Source organism: Schistocerca gregaria, chromosome X (assembly GCF_023897955.1).
Source record: "Schistocerca gregaria isolate iqSchGreg1 chromosome X, iqSchGreg1.2, whole genome shotgun sequence".
Classification (NCBI taxonomy): domain Eukaryota; kingdom Metazoa; phylum Arthropoda; class Insecta; order Orthoptera; family Acrididae; genus Schistocerca; species Schistocerca gregaria.
The window spans coordinates 344,118,087-344,132,888 of record NC_064931.1 but is presented as its reverse complement, the minus strand read 5'-3'; positions in this window follow the sequence as shown (position 1 = coordinate 344,132,888).

The window sequence follows — 14,802 nt, the reverse complement described above, 5'->3', positions numbered from 1 at the left end:
CAACTGCTCTTCCAAGACTTTTGCTGTCTCTGACTGAATTACAATGTCATCGGCAAACCTCAAAGTTTTCAATTCTTCTCCCTGAACTTTAATTTCTAGCCCAAAGTTTTCTTTGGTTTCCTTTAGTGTACAGATTGAATAACATCAGCGATAGGCTTCAACCCTGTCCCATTCCTTTCTCAACCACTATTTCCATTTCATACCCCTCGGCTTGTTTCTGTACAAGTTGTAAATACCGTTTCTCTCCCTGTATTTTACCCCTGCTGCCTTCAGAATTTCAAAGAGAGCATTCTAGTCAACGTTTTCAGAACTTTCTCTAACTCCAAAAAAATGTTCAAATGTGTGTGAAATCTTATTGGACTTAACTGCTAAGGTCATCAGTCCCTAAGCTTACACACTACTTAACCTAAATTATCCTAAGGACAAACACACACACCCATGCCCGAGGGAGGACTCGAACCTCCGCCCGGACCAGCCGCACAGTCCATGACTGCAGCGCCCAAGACCGCTGGGCTAATCCCGCGCGGCCTCTAACACCAAAAATGCTATAACTCCAACCTATCTTCTGAGATAAGTCGTAGGGTCAGTATTGCCTCGCGTGTTCTTACATTTCTCCGTAATCCAAGCTGATCTTCCCCGAGGTCTGCTTCTACCAGTTTTTTCATTCTCCTGTAAATAATTCGCGTTAATAATTTGAAAGGACAGTAATGATAATAATAAAATTGATTTGTGCAGCACATTTGAAGCCGTGTTTAGTTTCATGAAAAACAGAAAGGATAGTGAAAGAGGAGAAGATTGAAATTAAAGTGACAATGGATGTTAAGAAAGAACAAACTTTCATAGTAGACAAGGAGGGGGGATGCTGGTGAGGGACTGGGGTTTGACGAGAGTGCGCTGCAGACGACGCCATGCGTGGCCTGTGCTACTCAGCAACATATAGACAGTGGCTACAATTAAACTTTCGCTCCTTGAGAGGGCCCCTATAAAAAACGAGTGATATTAGGTCAATCAAACTTTGTGCAAATATTGTTGAGGAAATGCAGAGGAGAAATAACGAATTATGCTTTGAAAGGCACACATTGTAATTTCCACATGAGAGGGCGACATTTGTTAACTGCGTACTATGTTTACATTCCAGCTTACAAACGTTGCACAATGTGATGATCACATGCATCCACAACAGCTTGGAACTGCAGTAGAAATACCATCTCACAATTGTTCGCAGGACCATGGAACGAACGTTCAGATGTCGAGACACAGCGCGCTATTTGAAGATCGTTCAGCATTCTCAGCCATGGCAACAGTAACTTCTTCAACAATTTGTGGCGCAATAGACCATCGGTCTCTCCCAGGAGCAATTCCTAAATATTTAATTAGAACTTTCGAATCATGCTGTTCAACCCCAGTGTGAAAAGAGAACCTCTCAGTATTCCTTTAATGCGTCGATACTCTCAAAGTGTAGCAGCACAACTGCTGTTGTTTTGATTTAACAGCTTTACGAGTGAAGCTCTCTCTGCTCACCTTCTTCAGACCCACGTTGGCTGTCTGCAACTGAAATGCACATTGATGCTTGTGTTTCAGCCTTACGTTGCCGTACCAGTACCGACTCCTGATTACAAGTCATGACACTAACATTACTAACAACGCAAATCCTACAGCACACAGTCTTAATTTCGTTCCTAAAAAGTTGGGTGCCTACATGGCAAATAGTTTTCCGTCTACATCGGCTCAAGTAGCAAAAGTTTAATTAGAAACACCCTGTTTTTAAAACGAATTGTTTTACTCCCATAACATACTTGAAAGTACTCATAAATCTTTGAATCATTATCTGACCTACATATTTAACAGTAGTGAAGCCACCAAAACTATGCTTCATAGTTGGTTTTAATTACTTCCATTCATTTAGCAGCGAGAAGCCACTCATTGTTCAGTCAAACAGTTTCATGTAACCCAGTGTTTTGTGTCCCTTCCTAATAAGAAAAAAACGTTGACCTTCTCAGATGGCCAATGCAGTAACGTGTCATGTCTGATAAAATCACGAAGGAAAATGCTATTTCAGGTTGCCTTGAGGTCGTTATCCATACTCATTTATAGTTTGATGTGCATGATAAGTGTTTCCGCCTCAGTTACGCTTTACATAAACAGGGAAACACAGGAAACACGTCTACACTAGATACCTAATACGGAGATAAATTACAACAGTCAAGGGCCTTTTGAAAATAAATGCCTGGGAATTTTTTACTCCCGTCTCGATATCGGCTGGGATATTATTACGTGTCATGCACATTACTCAGTCGACTTTACCGCTTCGCTGAAGCAAGTTGCAACCCTCTGCCACAAGATGGATGCGAATTGTATCATGCAACGTGGCAGTGTATAAACTGGTTGCGTGAGAGATTCTCAGAAAACTGGCAGCACGAATTCGAAGAGTTCGTCCACACATGGAGCACCCTTTCTTTCAACAAGACAATGCGAGACCATACACGAGTGCTGTGACATCTACAACAATCCGACGCCTTGGGTTCACTATTATCCATCATCCTTCATACAGCCTCCACTCGACCCCACCCGATTTTCATCTGTTTCCAAAACTTAAAGAATACCTTCGAGGACCACACTTTTATAGTGATGAAGCGGTGCAAGCAGAGATGAGGTTGAGGCTCCGCCAACAAAGTCGAACAGTCTACAGTGATGGTATCAGTAAATTAGACTCTCAGAGGGAGAAATGTATTTGTCGCCCAGTTGATGATGTTGAGAAATAAATACGTAAATATGAAGAATGAAAATGTAGAATATTAGTAAAGTTTGTTTGGTTAAAAAAAGCTTTAACAGTTTCCACATAAAAAATTCAGAGATATTATTTTTCAGCACGCCCTTGTACAACCACCTGCGGATCTAGCCGACAGTCACTGCCTTGACAAAACGTACATACAAGGACATTTATACAAAAGAAGAAACAATTCGAGAGTATGCATTCTGTAGTTTGTGTCGTGTTTCCCAGCACACTGATAAGGAATTAGCTTCTCCCCCCTGCTGTACCACGTTCTGTTGCTACTCTCCCAAATCCCTTCCCGAAAATGTCGGTCAAAATTGCAAACCTGTACACTATGTGATCGAAAGTATCCGGACAACTGGCTGAAAATGACTTACAAGTTCGTGGCGCCCTCCATCAGTATTGCTGGAATTCAATATGTTGTTGGCCCACCCTTGACCATAATGACAGCTTCCACTCTCGCAGGCATACATTCAATCAGGTGCTGGAAAGTGGATGGTTTCTAGGGGAATGGCAGTCCATTCTTCACGGAGTGCTGCCCTGAGGAGAGATATCGATTTCGGTAGGTGAGGCCTGGCAAGAAGGCGGCGTTCCAAAACATCTCAAAGGTGTTCTATAGGAATCAGGTCAGGACTCTGTAGAGGCCAGTCCATTACAGGGATGTTACTGTCGTGTAACCGCTCCGCCACAGACCGTGTATTATGAGCAGGTGCTAGATCGTATTGAAAGATGCAATCGCCATCCCCGAATTGCTCCTCAACAGTGGGAACCAAGAAGATGCTTAAAACAGCAATGTAAGTCTGTGGTGTGATAGTGCCACGCAAAACAACAAGGGGTGCAAGCCCCCTCCATGAAAATACCAATTTTAAATTAGTACCAGAGAAACAGACATGGAAGTAATAAAGATAAACGTGAAAAACACGTCCTCATCATATAAGAAAACAACAATATTTAGGGAATCATAACAAGAAAGAAAGAACTCACAAAATATAAGTTCAAGTCCTGGTCAGGAACACAGCTATAATCCACCAGGAAGTTTTAAATAGACACACACTCTGCCGCAGAGTGAGAATTAATTCTGGAAACTCATAAAATACCACACCAACCTGGCAAATCACTCACTATTTAAAATAGTAAACTACCAAATACTATTGGGGCTGAGAGATGACACCAACGGTGGTGAAGGAATCATCCATTTGCAGATCAGAAAAAGGTGATATTTCATCACTTGGATGTGGAATGCAGAGGTTTTGGTGACTGGAACTGAACAGCAAAACGTTATTGAAACATCCCGATTAGAGTAGTAATTTATTCATTGTGGTACAGAGATGGTATTGCAGTAGGTAGGAGGTAATTGCCCCTCACAGATGTAATTGGCTACCGACACACTGTGTGCTGATGTCAGCAAACACCAGCCTGGGAGAAAGCACAGACTAACAGTGATCGGTGCTGCTGTCACAGTTCCCACCACAGCCTAATGCTAATGTCAGTGTGTGACAGGTGCAGCTCTAGGCAGTCGGACTGTCAGTGGTTTCAGCATACCACACTGGGAAGGGTTGTAGCATCCAGAAAGGTTGAAGTTGAAGGCATATGCCTGCATGTGGCAGTGATCAGCAATGGTCGGGGCTAGCAGGAACCAGAGAACAGCAACAGTGAGGCTCAGTAACCCCTAACCGAGGCTCAAACACATGACCCATCAGGGAGGTGTTCGCCAGCCTCCTGGCAGGTGACCCAGTGGTGGAAATGCATCAAGCTGTTTACATACAGTCCCCAGCTAAGACAGACATTTGCAATTACTGGAGATAATGTTCTTAGAAGGTGATTGGATGCTTCATCTTGGTACCGTTATGGTATTTGCCTTGAATTTAACAGCTGACAAAGACAGTGGCATTTGGCATCACATATACATCCTCATGCAGTCATGTACAAAGAATATTGGTGAGCACTTGAGAACATATGAGAGCACCAGGGTCTTATTTGGTGGGGTAGGGTGTGGGGGGGGGGTGTATTTATGATAGTCCTGCCAGTACTTCTCCAACATCATCATCCCCACCTTAGAAGTGAGAACACGCTGCAGTGGCTAGGTGTCGCCATTGAGTGGTAATGATTCACTTGTTCTGATTTCTTTGTGTAGCCCACTCCTGCAGGAGCCTGTCCAGAGCTGTTGTATTACCCATCTTTAGAGGCGCTGGCTGCTTTCTTCTGCTTCGTCAGCATCTTGAACAAGCACACTCTTTCACTGTGAATACACCTTATTGTGAAACGGTGTGTGCACTTCACACTGACCCTCACTTTCCTCTGTATGATGCCATTTTGCTGAGCCTCAAAGAACATTTCATTGCGCCCAATGGAGTTGTGGTGTAACATTCCTCCCTCCCCCCCCCCCCCCCCCCCTCCCCTGAAGAAATCAAGTCTCCATATTGTCGCTTATTTACGTTCCTGGACAACAAATATCTTAAAATATGTTTTATAAGTTGTCATAAAACACAAAATTTTCCTCTTTCTCTTATTGTAATTCTTGGTATAAACGACATGGTTTATTGGCTGTTCCTTAATCTAGACGTTAGTTTCTATGGTTAGCCTAGTGGACTTCTCTCGTTTTCACACACAGAGGTTCCTCTATCGAATAGTCACTTAACACATTAGTAAAATAGTTGCCAAAATTCCTCCTTCTCAACAAATTCCTTCTACAAATTATTTAACAGCAAATAGTTCCACTCAATTAATTCTTCATGTCTGGTATTTTTCCTTGTTCATCAGGTGGTTTCTTAACATGTTGCTTTGGCACTTAACCCGGAATTTTGCGTTTTAAACAGAAGTTACCATTACGTTTCCTCAGAAAACATAGCCGTAAGTCTGCACTCATACAAAACCTATATATACCCAAAAAGGAAAGTAGAAGTAATCCGCTCAATTACAGACCTATATCACTAACGTCGATTTGGAGTAGGGTCTTAGAACATATATTGTATTCGAACATTATGAAGTACCTCGAAGAAAACGATTTATTGACATATAGTCAGCACGGATTCAGAAAATATCGTTCTTGTGAAACACAACTAGCTCTTTATACTCATGAAGTAATAAGTGCTATCGACAGGAGATGTAGAATTGATTCCATATTTTTAGATTTCCAGAAGGCTTTCGACACAGTTCCTCGCAAGCTTCTTGTAATCAAACTGCGTGCCTACGGAGTATCGCCACAGTTGTGCGAGCGGATTAGTGATTTCCTGTCAGAAAGGTCACAGTTCGTGGTAATAGACGGAAAATCATCGAGTAAAACAGAAGTAATATCCGGCGTTCCCCAAGGAAGTGTTATAGGCCCTCTACTGTTCCTGATCTATATTAACGACATAGGAGACAATCTGAGTAGTCGTCTTAGATTGTTTTCAGGTGATGCTGTCATCTACCGCCTTGTAAAGTCATCAGATGATCAAAACGACTTGCAAAATGATTTAGATAAGATATCTGTATGCTTCGAAAAGTGGCAATTGACCCTGAATAAAGAAAAGTGCGAAGTTATTCACACGAGTACTAAAAGAAATCAGATATATTTCGATTACGCGATAAGTCACACAAATCTGAGGGCTGTAAATTCAACTAAATACTTAGGGATTACAATTACAAATAACCTAAATTGGAACGATCACATAGATAATATTCTGGGTAGAGCAAGCCAAAGACTGCGATTCATTGGCAGAACACTTAAAAGGTGCAACAGGTCTACCAAAGAGACTGCTTACACTACGCTTGTCCGCCCTATTCTGGAGTACTGCTGTGGGGTGTGGGATCCGCATCAGGTGGGACTGACGGATGACATCGAAAAAGTACAAAGAAGGGCAGCTCGTTCTGTATTATTTTGAAATAGGGGAGATAGTGTCACAAACATGATACGTGAATTGGAGTGGCAATCATTAAAACAAAGGCGTTTTTCGTTGCGACGGGATCTTCTCATGAAATTTCAATCACCAGTTTTCTCCTCCGATTGCGAAAACATTCTGTTGGCACCCACCTACATAGGGAGAAATGATCATCACGATAAAATAAGAGAAATCAGGACTCGCACGGAAAAATGTAAGTGCTCGTTTTTCCCGCGTGCCGTTCTAGAGTGGAACGGTAGAGAGACAGCATGAAGGTGATCATTGAACCCTCTGCCAGGCACTTTATTGTGAATAGCAGAGTAATCACGTAGATGTAGATATATGGCATAACGACACACCACATACTGCTCGGTAGTTCCATTTAATCATTTTCCTTTGAAGCTAGTTGTAGACTAGCTACTACTTGCAGTGCTATGGTTTCTTACATGTGTTAACAAAACCCAACTTTTCTGTGTCCTTCGGCACTACGTCTACTGAATTGAATCTTAGTGATTTCGTTCACGGTTAAAGACTAAAACTGCTAAATGTGTTTTTTGCCAAAACTGAAATTTTTCAGAGGGTCAGAAAAAGTACATCTTTGTGAGAAATGAATATTTATTTGCAATTAAACACAAATTAACTCTTTACACGATTATAAAAATGTTGGGTTAAAAAATAAAACACTACGTGGCTCTTTGAGTAGAAGGATCAATGAGCAAGAGGTATCCACATACCTAATAGATGTAAGTGGCACGAGACAGCATTGATTTTATTGAGAAATCAGCTGCTGGAAAAGGCCTTTTTTTTCATCCATGTAATTAATAATAGTGGAAAGATCTCTTTGGTTGTTTGGTGCCAGTGGAACTATAGCTTGAAGTTTTTACAATACCACAGCTGCAACGTCTTTCATTGTTTTGCCTTTCTCCATTACATGAAAATTCTACCAATCACACATATCGGAAAACTTTTCTCGCAGGACGCAACACCAGGCTGTCGTTTGATTATTGTGATCGAAGAAGCATCAATGCACTTAGAAGCCTTGTTCTCAAAATCTAAGATGCAGTCATATTTTTTCAAAACGTTTTGAAGGTTTGTTGACCGCATTTTGAAGATCTTCCATGACTTGCCTTTTGGCTGTATTGCGAGAGAAGTTGCCATCGGTTAATGAAAAACTGTGCCCATGCAATAGAAATGCATGGTCTACTGGCTTGGAAATAACCCCTTTCTATTACGTATATGCACAAAAATATTAATATTCGATTTTTATTTGGCCTTACCAATTGTTATTCCGTATAAAAAGATTCGTTTTTCTGTTTGGAAATAAAGCAGAGTTTAGAGGCTGCGAAATATAAGAGCCATCTCATTCCCTCCTATCGCACTGTGTCCCTCCTCTCACAAGCACATTATACTATCGTTGGCATCTGTAATGTGAATTGTTTGCGTTTTTTAGCAGAAATTCCAAAGGTATTTAAAAATGTAACTTGGCATGCTCTTTTGAGGTCTCCCATCTGGAAGTGTGTAGCTGAGGATTGACTGTCTTCTACACTCTGTGTCTACAGTATAGGTCCCATAAGCCCTGTCAGGTAATTGCCTTCCTGATTCAAGGAAAGTTGGGGGTGTTCTCCAAAGAGCTGCGTTGTCATATCGACGACCTCTATGCAACTGTAATTAAACTTGCAGAAAACCTAAACACAAAACAAATACGAAATATATACAGAAACCTACTAGAATTAATACGTGAGTACTGTAACCAAGCATTATAAGTTTACTTCTACTGTAAAAAACAACGGAACTAACCTGTAACGATGGAGGTTATTTTGCAGCAATTTCCTTCCTGTTCTGCTTCTTCTGCGTCAGGTATGAGTTCCCAATTAAACTTGCCTTTCACTGTTTTGTTGTGAACGTAACTTTCCGAACACTCCCATCAGTACCAAAAGGACGGGCGTTCATTGTGGTGTCACCGCCAGACACCACACTTGCTAGGTGGTAGCCTTTAAATCGGCCGCGGTCCGGTAGTATACGTCGGACCCGCGTGTCGCCACTATCAGTGATTGCAGACCGAGCGCCGCTACACGGCAGGTCTAGAGAGACTTCCTAGTACTCGCCCCAGTTGTACAGCCGACTTTGCTAGCGATGGTTCACTGACTTCTACGCTCTCATTTGCCGAGACGATAGTTAGCATAGCCTTCAGCTACGTTATTTGCTACGACCTAGCAAGGCGCCATTATCAGTACTATTGATATTGTAAACCATGTATAGCCAAGAGCGACATTTATCATTAATGGATTAAAATTAAGTATTCCACCAGCTACGTCCGTTTCTCTCAATTCTAATTCCCTTGTCATGTTCCAGTCTGCGTGAGCTAAATCGCGTGCATTTCGGCCTCCTTTAGTAACACGGTGTTGGCTCTCCTGCCAACCACAACATTCATTCTAATATTATCATCATCCTCGTCCATCATTTTAAAGAACAAGCAACAGCTTCAGTAAGCATAACAATAGCACGAGATGAAGTCTGTGGCATAACCTTGGCTACTGGGCTATTTAGCGGCAGACGGCTGTTGCATACAGGTTCCGTACACTGAATCGAATTTTCCTAACCCCTTGCAGATTCCCTATTCTGTTTCGGGTAGTAGCAAACTGGCATATTGTTCAAATGGCTCTGAGCACTATGCGACTTAACTTCTGAGGTCATCAGTCGCCTAGAACTTAGAACTAATTAAACCTAACTAACCTAAGGACATCACACCCATCCATGCCTGAGGCAGGGTTCGAACCTGCGACCATAGCAGTCACGTGGTTCCAGACTGAAGCGCCTAGAACCGCACGGCCACACTGGCCGGTCATACAGGTTCACTAGTGGAGCAGGACGGTCTTGACATAGTGCATTTTGTCAGGGACTGTAGCAACTACAAGAAACAACTGGGGCACATAAACACCTTAGCAGAGTACTGGCGCGAAGACATCTATTGGTTAGCAGTGAACAAACCTTAAAGTTAAAAAATGGCATATGGATCCTTTAGCATTTCCACTCTTCAGTTTAGTTGATCTTACCATCATGACAACAGTACCTGGCTACAGTGTATCATTTCAAGCAGTTTCCTTTGGCTGAAACAATATTTCCCCCAGATCGACGGTATGCTGCCAAGAAAAATTGCATGCCGTTGTTTCTTACCCTCTGTACCTATAATATTGCAAGTATCATCAACTCCTGACCCTCAGGGACATATTCCTGAAAGTAACTAACATCATCAATAGCTTCCTATGAATCCTTCGTGGTATCTACAAAAAAATTACCGTCTGCAGTTACATTCGGTACGACATAAATATCAATGGAACACCTGTACATCTGGCCCAGGCTCCACAGCCTCCGAGCAACACGCATTATCATCCAGTGGGGTAGATACTAGTGCATCTACATCAATGTCACCCATGTTGCTACTCACACACTCATTTACGTCAGTGCAGCACACGCTTCCTTCGCCTAGCACTACAGCCAGTTCTGACTTCACCATATCTGCTCGATCTGCTCGCAACAGTGCTACGTCGGCTGCTAAAATTCGTAACGTTTCCTTCAGGGTATCCCCCTGTAGTAACGAAAACGACATGTTTCACCCTCTAACAACTACACGAAACCCAACAAATGACAAGAGAACAAAACAGAATGACGGTTAGAAAACTTAAATATACTCTCGATATAACACTTGTTACTATAACCTAATTTTCCATCTGAATGGCTACTCATAAGTATAACTTTACGTGCATAAACACAATGAGCCATATTTCTTGCTTAAAACAAAATACATAGCCAATTACAGATGAAACAAACTAACATAAATATTCTCAGAACACCGTCGAACTGCCTCTGCTAATACTAAATACACAAATACAATTAATCACCTGGCAAAAAGCATAATAATTTGCCACGGCCCTTGTAGTCAAACAAAACTACTAAAATAACTCTTCACTCACGACCCTGTGTGTTGATGCTGCGAATTACGTCTGTTGACACAGAAGCGGCTGGGATAACTTCACAAAGTGTTCAGATTCTTCTGACACCAGAATTTTGGAGCTGAGAGCTGACATGGACAGTGACAGAAGAATCGGTTGTTCGTAGGTCAGGAAAAGGTGCCACTTCCTCATATGGATTTGAATTGTAGAGATGGTGAAGAGTGGAACTGCATGGAGAACTGTTAGTGAAACATCCCTCATTACAACAGACCTTTATTCAATTTGCTAGAGACACAGGAATGCAGTGTGTGGGAGGCTATTGTCCCTCAGAGATGTAGTTGGCTGCCGATGTGCCATGCACCATTGCCAGCAACCGATAGCTCAGGAGACGGCAACAGTGTGGCCTCCGAAAGTTGACGATGGCACATGCTGCTATCAATGAGTGACAGGTGCAGCTCTTGGCAGCTTGAATGCCTCATGTTTTCAGCAGACCATAAACCACATTCAGTGGTGATCAACAATGGTGAGGGCACACAGGAACTAGTGAACAGGAACAGTGAGACCGGGCAGTCCCTAGCACAGGCTCGAAAACGCAAACCACCAAGGAGGTGATCGTCAGCGGAAGATAGCTACCCAGTGGTACAAAGGTCACAAGTTGTCTGCATAGGGTTTCCATCTCAAGTGAATACCTGCAACTACTGGAGACAAAACTCATGGAAGGTTGAATGCTTCATTTGGCCCTGCCATTGTTTTCACATTGAAGTTAACAGCAGATGAAGATGGTGATATTCGGAATCACGTACTAACCCGACCATTGTTATGTACAGAGAATGTTGCCTAGCGTCTGAGAACACTTTAGAGTGAGGGTCTGATTTGGGAGGGTATTTATGAGAGCCTGCTAGATAGCCATAGAATGAAGGCTTTCACAACCGGATGACATAACTGCTGGTAAACCTTTCGGTATGTGAGGTCATGGTCCAACTTTTCTGTTCATGACGTTTCGTCCAGGACTGCGCTGGACATCCTCAGAGGCACTCCTCCGCTGAGTCTTGCCGACTGACCGGTCGCACATCCCAGAGCGATATATAGGAAAGTGGGTGGTTGAAGTAACTCGTAATGAGCAGAGATAATCCTTGTCAGAGATAAAACTTAACTACATTTGTTCTGATTTTTTTGTTTAGTCGGATAACGCAGGAGTCTAGCTGGATTTTCTATATTGCCCGGCTTCACCCTTCAGAGGGGTCCACTTCGTCAGCGTCCTGAATAAGCACTCTTCCATTCAGAATTTACCTTCCTGTAAACTGATGTTTGGATATCAGGCTGACGGTCACTTCTCTCTGTATGAGATAATTTAGCTGCGTGTTGCAAGAGCGGTTCATTGCTCTCGACAGAGTTGTGGTGCAACAATATAATATTAAATATACACACCAATACTTTTGTTACCCACTCACTACTATCTCCCCCCGCCCCAATACAGTCAGTTCACTTTATCCACTATCGCCTCCTCTCAATTGTTCTCCTATAATCCGTGTTTTATGGCCTTCCTGATCACCCTTAACACCGAAGTCTAATCAGCCCTCTATCGTTCCTTTCCCCACTCCACTCACATATCGGCTGAACGTCCATGAACATCTAACACTTAAAAAGTGAAATAGAAAAATTAAAATCAGTGCGTTCATGAAGTTGGCAATACTCGTCTTTCACAGAAAACAACTGAATAAAAGTAAACACTGTGCTTAATGCAGAACACATGAAACCTGCAGTACTGCTTCTTTTGTGAAGTTTTCCAAACTAATGTGAAGTGAAATAATTACAAATACTGCATAAGAAGAATCGGGTTCATCAAAGGCGAAACTTTGAGGATATGAATGTCCAGTAAAGTTTTTTTTCCGCTTGAAACTTCCGCTAGCAGTGAAAGGCTTCAGAACGTGTAACCAGAGGTGAAAACAATGTAAGTAAATTGTGCGCCAATTTTGTACAGAAATACTTCAGTAATCTATAAATATCAAAATTTGAAGACAAGTTATGTACACAGTACCATACTTCCAGAATTACCACAGAAGATGCTTTATTAACAAAATCGTAACGCATGTGCTGAAAAATTCACTTTAACTGCTGTAAGCTTGAGACAGAAAAACCAATGATAATTATTATATTATTCTTTCCCTTTAGGTGCGGTTTTTCCAGGTCGAGTTGCAGAAGGTATATACACTATGTGATCAAAAGTATCCGGACACCTGCCTGAAAATGACTTACAAGTTTGTCTCGCCCTCCATCGTTACTGCTGGAATTCAATATGGTGTTGGCCCACCCTTAGCCTTGATGACAGCTCCCATTCTCTCAGGCATACGTTCAATCAGGTGTTGGAAGGTGGAAGGCTTCTTGGGGAATTGCAGCCCATTCTTCACGAAGTGCTGCACTGAGGAGGGGTATACACGCCGGTCAATGAAGCCTGGCATGAATTCGGCGTTCCTAAACATCTCAAAGGTGTTCTATAGGATTCGGGTCAGGACTCTGTGCAGGCCAGTCCATTACAGGGATGTTATTGGCGTGTAACCACTCCGCCACAGACCGTGCATTATGAACTGGTGCTAGATCGTGTTGAAAGATGCAATCGCCATCCGCGAATTGCTCTTCAACAGTGGGAAGCAAGAAGTTGCCTAAAACATCAATGCAGGCCTGTGATGTGATAGTGCCACGCAAAACAAGTGGTGCAAGCCTCCTCCATGAAAAACACGACCACACCATAACACCACCGCCTCCGAATTTTACTGTTGGCACTACACACGCTGGCAGAAGACGTTCACTGGGCATTCGCCATATCCGCAACCTCCCACTGAATCGCCACACTGTGTACCGTTTCGCCGCTCCACACCAAGTTTTTCCACTGCTCAGTCGTCCAATGTTTACGCTCAAGCGAGGCGTCGTTTGGCATTTATCGGCGTGATGTGTGGTTTATGAGCATCCGCCCGACCATTAAATACAAGTTCTCGAACCTCCTGCTTAACTGTCATAGTACTGGCAGTGGATCCTGATGCAGTCTGGAATTCCTATGTGACGGTCTGGATAGATGTCTGCCTATTACATTTTCGACCCTCTTCAACTGTTGCCGGTCTCTGTCAGTCAACAGACGAGGTCGACCTCTGCACTTCTGTGCTGTACGTGTTCCTTCACGTTTCCATTTACTATCACAACGGAAACAGTGAGCTTAGGGATGTTTAGGATTGTGGAAACCTCGTTTAGATACTTATGACACAAGTGACACCCAATCAACTGACCACGTTCGAAGTCCGTGAGTTCCGGGGAGCGCCCCATTCTGTTCTCTCGCGATGTCTAATGTCTACTGAGGTCGCTGAAATGGAGTACCTGACAGTAGGTGGCAGCACAATGCACCTAATATGAAAAACGTATGCCTTAGGGGGTGTTCGGATGCTTTTGATCGTATAGTGTAGCTTATCTGGCTGTACTTGGATGGCTAAGCTTGCATCTCGTCAGGAGTCTCAACGGTTTATTGTCTGTCAAGACGCTAAATGATATGGTGGCCTGACAAATAACCCTCTGACTCCCGGAAAACGATCAGTATGGTGAGACCTCCTTCTTCTGCTACGAAATAGTTTATCTGTCCAGTGGTGAGAGATTGGCTAGTGGAAAATCTCGACTCTGTCACCTTGACAGCTAGCATTAGTAAACATAAAGAATGGGTTAGAAAATATGGTATGGTGACTAATTCACCCTTTTACATCTGTAAAACTGTTTTGCACTCCTCTGTACATTTCTACATTACACTTTTCTTCGATAACTGCTTCAAGCAAGAAACATGAATGCCTGGGAAGATACAAGCCTCAGGTAAAAACTGAAAAGCTGGAACGTGGCCGTAAACTGCTTTTTCGTCGTGATATCAAGGAAGTTCTTTATCGCATTTAACATTCTACACTCTTCAATTATTCCTGTCTCACTGATCACATGAATGAGGAATGTCATCTCCTTTCTGCAAAACCCTGTCTTATTAAGTTTCAACTTTATTGCTCCATTGTGTATCACTATAACACTCGATCTTGCAGCTGGCCATTTTCATCCCTACTGGGCATAGCTATAAGAACATCATCAACATACACAATCAAATTTTCCATACGTTCTGGCCTCATGCATAGCCCGTATAAAAGCACGTACTGCGATGTTTAACCCACTGGGTACTACAAAAAATCGGTAACACAGCGCA